The following is a 7,807-nucleotide window of genomic DNA, read 5'->3' as shown; positions in this document are numbered from 1 at the left end:
AATTCCTGCTGCCTCCTCCTCTTCACTGTGTGGAGCAGCTAGACAACTTCAGGAACTAGCGGGTTTGCTAAAACAGCCTGCTTCTGATGCCTTCAAATACAGACCTGTGAAAACACAGCAGTCCTGTAAAAACCCACTTCATTCTTCATATTATTTCCTAGGTAGTAGTACACCTACAGCACCAATAATTTTCAACCAGCTCTGCTACTCAAGTTTGTTTGCGATACACCTCTGTTGCTTAGCAGCACATAAACCATAGCGCTTGTCAAGATTCACAACAAACTGTAGCTATTATTTATTTGCATAAATATAAGAAGAGATTAAATGAGGATAGCCCCATGGATTTATTACCAAGCAGCATGACCTTCATACATATAGCATCCCTATGCTGTCATTATGCTTTTTCTTCTTCATTGAAAGACATGCAGAAAACTTCATGGGGGGAGAGGAGGGAGGGAGTGTCAACATATCAACAATTGAAATATTTTCACAGAAAACTAGAATTATTGTTCTAAATGGTGCTGTGGTGCCTTGTGGAAGCTGTAATTTAAATGCCTTATGCTCCCATTCTCCTCTATGGGCTGAACAAATTGTACATCCCATGATACAACACTCTCGCTTATTGGAGAGTGGCTGACCTGGTGCATCGTAGAAGCTACAATCCATTAATTTTCAGGTTTTGGCCCAAAGCTTTTTTTTTTTCTGGCTTTTTTTTCTGGCTGACATGCAGCTAATGTACACTGCTGTCTGACTGTAGCGTAAGTGTATCCAGCAACATTTTCCATCTCACTTCCAACCTCTCGTATATTATAACTGTGCAACCACTGGGTCAGGGAAGCTCCAGATGCAGCTCCTTCTGCTTGCCCCCATCATCAGCACCTGCTGCAGGTCAGTGGTATGCAGAATTCACTGGGAAGGGGGGTTCCAGATGTCGCTTTTTCTAACACTCCTTAAATTGCAGGTCATTACTGAGACTCCCTTGGACGAGGATGGAAGGGGTTCCAGATGCAGCTCCCAGGTTTCCTACTGAAGGTGCTTATGGAAAGATCTTTCCCATTGGTTGGTCCTAAACACTGCTTCTTGCTCCTTTCTCTCACCAAACAATGAAGATAGCCAATCAGCTTCTGAGAGCTCTGTGAATTCACATTTGTTGACATGTTGCTGGGCAACACCTGGGAGAGGAGAGGGAGACTCCCATTTCCACAGCACCAGAAAATTCTAACCTTTCAAGCCCTGTTGTTGGTAACACAGCGGGGGGATCATAATGTGGGGGTTTAAGTGCTGCAATCACAAGGTAAGACAAGAAAAGTTTACACAGAGAGTTAGAGAAACTGTGCTTTATTTTATGGTCTTCTAAATCTGTTGCTTAAGCTGCAGAGTTTCTCTTTTTAGAAGAGAGGAACAAGAATCAAAATCCAGAATCAAAAACCCCATGTTTTTGGAGGAAATTAGGATCTAGATCTAAATTTTGCTGCCTACACCCTTTTAAACAGGGATAATTTTTAGGGTAAATTGTCAATGTACTTCCTTCAGTCTCTCTGGCCATTCAGTTCAGATGATTCCGTGAATGCCTTAAAGGTAACAGGATAGAAAAATAATAAAGCTCCCAGCTCAGGCAGCGAGTGGGGAAATATGAAAACCATGTTTGTGATGTTTGCATAGAAGTGATCCTTCTGGCCCTTAGGAAAGCTGGGCTGTCTGTTTGAATACAGGACTGAACTCTGGGAACTGTTGCATTCAAATCGCAGCTCTGCCATGCTCTTGTTCTGTGGCTTTGGAGGACTCAGTTAATCTGGTTATGCCTCAAATTCATATTGGTTTAGACAGATGATCACATTTCCCAATGTCACAACAGTAGTGATTGGGTAATTAAGCCCCTTCTTTTACCCCAGAGATCAAACACAAATAGCCCATTGTGCAGGATGCCTACAGATCTCTGAGACTTGAACAAAATAGATTATTGAGGAGAACAGATTTAAGTAGTATTTTTCCCACCAACATTGGTTGATTTGTGACTATTTGACAAATGGATTGCTTATGCAGTTTCTTTCTTTCTTTAGCACATCTCATTTGTACAGGCCACCAGGGCAGAAACATAGGCTCTGTGGGCAAACCGTGTTTAGCTTCCTTCCCTCATTCCATTTTCTTTCAGATGGAAACCAAATTTGATTATTCTGATATTTAAAGGGGGAGAGGGGGGAGTACAAATAAAATCATAATGTATAACATTTTGGATACTGGAAGTTAAAAAACCTTACTTGACGAGCAGAATAACCACAACTGGCATGTGAATTATTGACCATACCACATCACAGAAAAAAGTACAAATGAAACTACATATGTTCCTTGTTGAAAATTTCCGGTTGTGATTTAACTTTATGCTGACACACATAAAATTATCTCCTCTCCAGGGGTATGGTTGATAGAGTTGTTGCTCAAATTATTAGCATAATTGACATCAGTGCAAAATTTAGTAGTGCTTTATTTCATTTGGCATTTTCATTAATCCAGGAATCTGGTATTTGATTTGGAAAAGGAATGTTGGGCTTCTAACTAGATGAAGCTTATTTTGCAGCTTACAGTTTGGGTATGCATATTTTACATTGTTCTTCATTTAACTGACATTATTTAGGGTATTCAGGCTGCTGTTCTATATATTTTTCGATAGACTCATGAATTTGAATGAAAACCTGGTATTTGAAGAATTGCAAGACAGAAAACAAGATATATAAACAAATAATATGAATAACAACATAAATGAGGAGAAAGCAAAGTCAAAAGTAGTAAAACTATGAAATCATCAAAGCATAATGGGAACAATTAAGGACTCAGACCAGTAGATCTTAATTGTGGCATCCCATATTGATGACACAGTCAGTCAACATTGATGCTGTAGCAAAGAGACATTTTTCTTGCTGCAGAAGCCCATGTTTTTCAAAAATGACAAGAATATTTTTTCAGATAAGGGTATTGTGGCACACTGTTGGTGCCTGCCACTTTCAGGGCTGAGCCAAACAGCCAGCAGGTGCTTGGTTACGGTGGCCATTTTAGAACTCTGGCTGCCAATATAAACAGAGCAGTTCGCTGCTGGCAGGCCAGGCAGGGACATTGCCTGGATGAAAGGCTGTATGTAACATCTTGAAGGTAAGGGCAGGAGCTGTAGGGGATGGTTTGGAGGCTCCTGGTCCTGGGCATGACCTCAAACTGCACCCTGCCGGGAGTGGGTGGCCTGGTGAGGCTCCCAGTGGTGCAGGAGTCCCCAGGAAATACCAGGCCAGTTACCACACCAGTGAAAGGTGGGTTGGGATGCCTTAATCCTTAACCCCCACAATACTGTGGGTACAAGGGGGCCAGGCATGGTTATGGCCACCTGAGCCCCTACCAGAGAGGGAATCCCCGTGGCCCCAGTGAGGGGGCAGCCCCAGTGAGGGGGTGGAGATGAGGAGCCTCCGTGAGGGCTGGGAGCCCAGTATGTGTGTGTGAGTGTATAGAGTTGCTCTGGGAGGGGCCAAGGCAAGCTTGGACCCGGTTGGGTAATTGGCTGGCCACTACCCCAGTGAGGGTCGTGGGAGAGGCCCAAAAGACAGTATGTCTGCCACCCAAGGTATGAGCTAGATAAAGCCTCTGGCTGAAGGGGCCTGCTCCGGGAGGGAGCAAGGCAGTCTAAGTTGTCAATGTGGGAAAGAGACCCTGTGAGAGGGGGTGGAGTGTGAGAGGCCCTAGTGAGAGGAGGGTGGTATGAATGTGTGTGTGTGTGTGTGTGTGTGTGAGGCCTGACAACAAGGGCTAAGCTTTGTCCGGCTGTAGGCCAGGAGCATTGTGTCGTCTAGATGCCATCTGCGAGGCTTGGGCTGTGGTGTAGGGGAGGAACAGAGTCGCAGATAGCGCCCCCTGGCATTGGGGCAAGAATGGGCAGCCTCCTGCCTAATTAACACCATAATTATGTATCATCAAGGCAGGAGAGGAGGCGGGTGGTGGGCCCATAAACAGGTGGGCGGGCCTACGGCAGGCCAGCCCTGAGAGAGCTCCCTGTCACAGCTATTAAAAATTCATCATCAACTTGCAGCTGAGTGGGACATCTGATAAATTATTACTCTGGTCCTTCCTTACAGCTTCCCTACAACTCTATGCTGTGATATGCTCACATTAATTGAGTCCAAACAGTTTTTGAATGTGAGGCCTTCTAACTGCTATTTACATATAGCAGAAAGCAGGAAGGGATTTAATAGTTAACACTCTTACCTGAATCACTAGGGGCATCTTTAATCATGCTCCAGGGGGTGGGGTGCTTTAATTAGAGCAGCTCTCAGGAGCTGCTCTAATTAAAGTGCCTATAGTGTCTTGTGTATTCAGCATCCCATACTTAAACCCTGCTGCCATTTTGTTTTAACTAAAGCTTATTTGATGCGCTTTAGTTAAAAAAAACTGCTGCTGGAGCATGGTAATTAGCACACTCTAGCAGACTCAGTTAATTAATTGAGTCTGCTCCAATGCACTGTAACTACAGCACATTGGAGTAGGTGTCCTGCAGATCTACAGGTACCCTACAGTAGGCTGTTTATACATGTTACATTTTTCTAGGTTTAATCTGGACTACAGCCATCACTATATACACGTGGATGTCTTGTAGCCTGAATTAAAATTGGCTCCAATCCGAATGGACTAATTCTCACTGAAAGTTAATACAGACTAGGACAGTCCAAACTAGGCAGTTTAAACTGGTGTTTGTGCCCGAAAGCTTGCAAAGAACATTTTTTCCAGCTATTTACCTTGAACAATTTGCATTCCCAAAGAATCTGCTACCTGATCTTTCAGTGTCTCCATCTGGAAATGTTTCTGTGCCTCTCAACTTTGGACCCCTTTTATATCTATTCTCATTTTTTTCTGGGAGCTGAATACAGGCTTAATTGATTTACAAAATGAGGAGAATAGATAAAACAAGTGCTACTAGGTTAAAGTAAAAGGATCTTCAGCTCAAAAAATTACAAATAGATTTTGGCATCAAGTAGTAACTGCTTGTATTAAAATACAGGGATAAATATAGAATCCAAATCTTTTGGACTTTGTCAAAATTAACAAGTATATTAGTAAATGTATGTGCATTATTTTATTTAGAAAATTATAGTTAATATTTTCAATATGAGCATTCTTTAAACATAGTCAGAAGGGTAATTATAAGCTTTCTTGATTAGAAGCAGCACAAATACAATAATTTTTTTTCTTCCAGAAAGTAAACTCCATCTGCAAATGTGTCTATATACCAGCAAGCTGCACATTTCAAACTAGATAGTACACTGAACATGCACAGGTGCACATACACAAATCATGTGCACAAATCCTAAAATGTGTCCATTGAAGGAGACAACCAACAGAAGATGGAGTTCATGCATAGATGTCTCACCCAGGACCTGGCTTTTTTAAAGTCATTCTCTCTTGCAAGGAAATTAAAAGAAAATACATTTCCTAGCAAGAAATAACTTCTTGAACAGAAAGCTTCACTAAGGTCCCTGACAGGATCTAATCTACCATCCCAACATTCGCACTTCCTGACATGCCACGTGCAAGGCAGGATGCATGATTTTGTGATCAGAGATTAGATCCCAATCATGTCCCATTTGCCAGTGCAGGGGGAACCTGGGATCATGATCACCTGCACTGGCAACTTGAAACCTGGGGATGCATCCAGACGAGCACAGTTGTGTGGTATGTGCAGATAGCCAGGAGTCAAAAAAAAAAAAAAAAAAAGGCAGTAAAAAAAGCAGAGCAATGCATGCTTGGCCAGCACATGCTGCTGAAAAGCAAAGCTGGGCTGCCCGAAGCCGCACTCCACTGCCAGCCAGGCTCCATGCAGCAGAATCGCCTCAGCTACAGCCCCTGGAGGCACCCAGGGTCCCAGGTAAGGCTGATGAGGCCAGCTCAGTGCTTGCCCCAGTCTCCCCTACCCCACCCGGGGTAACTTGCTGTATGCCAAAGTTCACATGGCATGGGCATTCCATGGCAGATAATATGGGCAGCTGGTGCCTCCTGATACTGGGGGGGCACCAGTGGCCAATTGCCAACTGGCAGGGTGGGGGGGAGAGGGGAGTCCCCAGCAGCCAGTCGCCAAGCAGTGGTCAATCTCCACCACTGGCAAAAGTGCTGGCGGCGCTTCTCTCAGTGCCCCCACAATCTTGTGAGGGGGGGAACCAGCCATCACTCCCCACTCCCCAGCCTTCAAGGGCCAATCTTGGGGGGGGGAGGCACATGCCCCCCATGCCCTCCCTACATGTCACCTATGGGAATAACTTTGTGGCTCATTTATTCTATTACCACACCTTAAATTGAATTGAATTGACTATGGAGCCAGGTTACTATTTAAGGCCTGATTAAATTGTTAATCATGTAATGTAATGCAAATCCTTAGGACTCACAGTAGATTTGAGGAAAATGTCATCCTTATTAAAGCATGTCTCAAAACTTTGCATTTGAAAACTTTTCAAAGAAAAAAGAGGTAATTTTTTCATGAAAATGTTGATAAATTATTTTTCTTATTTGCTCTGCTATCATCACAATTGCTCACAAATACAAATAAATTTTTGTTAAAGTCACAGTAAGTCTCTTTCAGAACTAGACAGGAAACAATTATTTTATCTCTCAAAAAACTGAGATTTTAAAAACATTTCTCTTCTGTGTTAGGATAGCATACAGGAAAAAAGTAACTTTCTGGGTCATTCACTCAAGCTTTCCACTATAACAAGCAAATGCAATCATGAACTTACCTTGGTAAGTTCTTAAGATTTTTAAGTTGTTTATTCCATGAGAGAGACCCTTCAAAATTTATACAAAAAAGCAGTGCAAGGGAGAGATCCACCCCACCCACTGCACCAGTTAATGCCCTAATCTGGATGATGGTAGATCAAAATTCAAGTACCTGCTCTTTCCCAGATTAAGAGCTGGGACCTCACTCCTACATACCATGTGCCTGACCTCTTGGGCAAGGGTCAGATTCTCTTTTGTTCTGAAAAGTGGTTTCTGCTATAAAAATTTCATTGAACCTTGTAACTGTTGGAGATCAGAGCAGCGCCGGCAGCTGCTTTCTGACCCCCCCCCACCGGAGCAGTAAAACTTTCACCTGACAGGCGGGTAGTGATGGATGGGGTGAAATTAACCAGGCACAGACGCGTGTTGGTTACAGGAGATTGTTTACTTACATTGCCCAGATAGTGACGTGCGACGCAGGCTGAGCCTTTGTTCCTGTTACAGTTGCTTCGGTTACAGTTGAGCGAATAAAGTCGGGTTACGATATCAAGCGATGACGAACGAAGCGCGCCGAGAACGAACTATCGAGCCTGCAGGGCTTTACTACGTCAAAATTAACGATGACGGGGAGTGATTGACAGCTGATCAGGCCGTCAAGCTACTCTGGTGATGGACTCAGGTCTCTCCTCAGAGATTTCTCCGGGGTTCTCCGCCTTGGGTGGAAACTGCTATTTAGACTATTTAAAGACTATTTAGAGACTATTTATAGACAGAGGTGTCTGACGGAGATAGATACCCAATGATGAACCATTATGTGGAATCTTTAATTTTCTGGCAAGCAGCAGTTCTTTGTGCTCTCAGGTTGCTATCAGGTTACAAGGTAGTGGGTTAGGTTTTCTGCCTGTTACGTATGAGGTTATGATGAGGGGCTTACGCTTGTTTCTTGACCAAGTGCAGGGATTTATGGTAGGGCTATCCTCTTTCACCCTGACCAGTCTTAAGTTTCATTTCTTGTTTGTGACGTGGGCATAAATTATATACAGCTCTCCGCCAGGATTTTGTTTCAGGA

At 43.4% G+C, this 7,807-nt stretch overlaps 1 protein-coding gene across 1 annotated transcript in view; it reads left to right on the top strand.

The window, feature by feature from the left end:
- Positions 1-1,067: 1,067 nt before the first annotated feature.
- The window catches only part of LOC102564834 (zinc finger protein 474), a 38,707-nt gene continuing 31,967 nt past the window's right edge, over positions 1,068-7,807 (top strand). Inside the window, exon 1 of the mRNA XM_014608605.3 lies at positions 1,068-1,294. The gene's annotated coding sequence lies outside the window, so the exon portion shown is untranslated. The remainder of the gene's footprint in view (positions 1,295-7,807) is intronic.

Source organism: Alligator mississippiensis, chromosome 3 (assembly GCF_030867095.1).
Source record: "Alligator mississippiensis isolate rAllMis1 chromosome 3, rAllMis1, whole genome shotgun sequence".
NCBI classification, from domain to species: Eukaryota; Metazoa; Chordata; order Crocodylia; family Alligatoridae; genus Alligator; species Alligator mississippiensis.
The sequence above is the reverse complement of the archived record's forward strand: the minus strand, read 5'-3'. Positions and strand labels throughout refer to the sequence as shown.